We start from the raw sequence: 2534 nt of genomic DNA, 5'->3' as shown, positions 1-2534 counted from the left end.
TCATAATATGAACGAATGCGTAAAATCTGCCGAACTATTATTAATTTGACACCAGTTATCTAGAAAAGGATCGTTTTCGACTATACCAGGATGAGCTAGGGGGCTCCAAGTTTTATATTTCGCCTTTTGATTGGAACTAGGTTGTCATCCAAAAGTTCCCAGGCGAAGCTCGGGTGGCCAAATCTGAAATTATGAACAAATACGTAAAAACTGCCGAACCGTTCCCACTGTCAGACCGGTTTTCTCAAAAGGATTCCTTTTCAAGTATTTGCCACAGTACTAGTATGGGCTGGAGGGCACCCGCGGCGCCCGGGTGCTCCCATTTCATAATATGAACGAATGCGTAAAATCTGCCGAACTATTATTAATTTGACACCAGTTATCTAGAAAAGGATCGTTTTCGACTAGACCAGGATGAGCTAGGGGGCTCCAAGTTTTATATTTCGCCTTTTGATTGGAACTAGGTTGTCATCCAAAAGTTCCCAGGCGAAGCTCGGGTGGCCAAATCTGAAATTATGAACAAATACGTAAAAACTGCCGAACCGTTCCCACTGTCAGACCGGTTTTCTCAAAAGGATTCCTTTTCAAGTATTTGCAATAGTACTAGTATGGGCTGGAGGGCACCCGCGGCGCCCGGGTGCTCCCATTTCATAATATGAACGAATGCGTAAAATCTGCCGAACTATTATTAATTTGACACCAGTTATCTAAAAAAGGATCGTTTTCGACTATACCAGGATGAGCTAGGGGGCTCCAAGTTTTATATTTCGCCTTTTGATTGGAACTAGGTTGTCATCCAAAAGTTCCCAGGCGAAGCTCGGGTGGCCAAATCTGAAATTATGAACAAATACGTAAAAACTGCCGAACCGTTCCCACTGTCAGACCGGTTTTCTCAAAAGGATTCCTTTTCAAGTATTTGCAATACTACTAGTATGGGCTGGAGGGCACCCGCGGCGCCCGGGTGCTTCCATTTCATAATATGAACGAATGCGTAAAATCTGCCGAACTATTATTAATTTGACACCAGTTATCTAGAAAAGGATCTTTTTCGACTATACCAGGATGAGCTAGGGGGCTCCAAGTTTTATATTTCGCCTTTTGATTGGAACTAGGTTGTCATCCAAAAGTTCCCAGGCGAAGCTCGGGTGGCCAAATCTGAAATTATGAACAAATACGTAAAATCTGCCGAACCGTTCCCACTGTCAGACCGGTTTTCTCAAAAGGATTCCTTTTCAAGTATTTGCAATAGTACTAGTATGGGCTGGAGGCCATCCGCGGCGCCCGGGTGCTCCCATTTCATAATATGAACGAATGCGTAAAATCTGCCGAACTATTATTAATTTGACACCAGTTATCTAGAAAAGGATCGTTTTCGACTATACCAGGATGAGCTAGGGGGCTCCAAGTTTTATATTTCGCCTTTTGATTGGAACTAGGTTGTCATCCAAAAGTTCCCAGGCGAAGCTCGAGTGGCCAAATATGAAATTATGAACAAATACGTAAAAACTGCCGAACCGTTCCCACTGTCAGACCGGTTTTCTCAAAAGGATTCCTTTTCAAGTATTTGCCATAGTACTAGTATGGGCTGGAGGGCACCCGCGGCGCCCGGGTGCTCCCATTTCATAATATGAACGAATGCGTAAAATCTGCCGAACTATTATTAATTTGACACCAGTTATCTAGAAAAGGATCGTTTTCGACTATACCAGGATGAGCTAGGGGGCTCCAAGTTTTATATTTCGCCTTTTGATTGGAACTAGGTTGTCATCCAAAAGTTCCCAGGCGAAGCTCGGGTGGGCAAATCTGAAATTATGAACAAATACGTAAAAACTGCCGAACCGTTCCCACTGTCAGACCGGTTTTCTCAAAAGGATTCCTTTTCAAGTATTTGCAATAGTACTAGTATGGGCTGGAGGGCACCCGCGGCGCCCGGGTGCTCCCATTTCATAATATGAACGAATGCGTAAAATCTGCCGAACTATTATTAATTTGACACCAGTTATCTAGAAAAGGATCGTTTTCGACTCTACCAGGATGAGCTAGGGGGCTCCAAGTTTTATATTTCGCCTTTTGATTGGAACTAGGTTGTCATCCAAAAGTTCCCAGGCGAAGCTCGGGTGGCCAAATCTGAAATTATTAACAAATACGTAAAAACTGCCGAACCGTTCCCACTGTCAGACCGGTTTTCTCAAAAGGATTCCTTTTCAAGTATTTGCAATAGTACTAGTATGGGCTGGAGGGCACCCGCGGCGCCCGGGTGCTCCCATTTCATAATATGAACGAATGCGTAAAATCTGCCGAACTATTATTAATTTGACACCAGTTATCTAGAAAAGGATCGTTTTCGACTATACCAGGATGAGCTAGGGGGCTCCAAGTTTTATATTTCGCCTTTTGATTGGAACTAGGTTGTCATCCAAAAGTTCCCAGGCGAAGCTCGGGTGGCCAAATCTGAAATTATTAACAAATACGTAAAAACTGCCGAACCGTTCCCCCTGTCAGACCGGTTTTCTCAAAAGGATTCCTTTTCAAGT

The sequence above is a fragment of the Ixodes scapularis genome, unplaced genomic scaffold (assembly GCF_016920785.2).
Source record: "Ixodes scapularis isolate PalLabHiFi unplaced genomic scaffold, ASM1692078v2 ptg001477l_1__unscaffolded, whole genome shotgun sequence".
Lineage (NCBI taxonomy): Eukaryota > Metazoa > Arthropoda > Arachnida > Ixodida > Ixodidae > Ixodes > Ixodes scapularis.
This window is presented reverse-complemented; position numbering follows the sequence as displayed.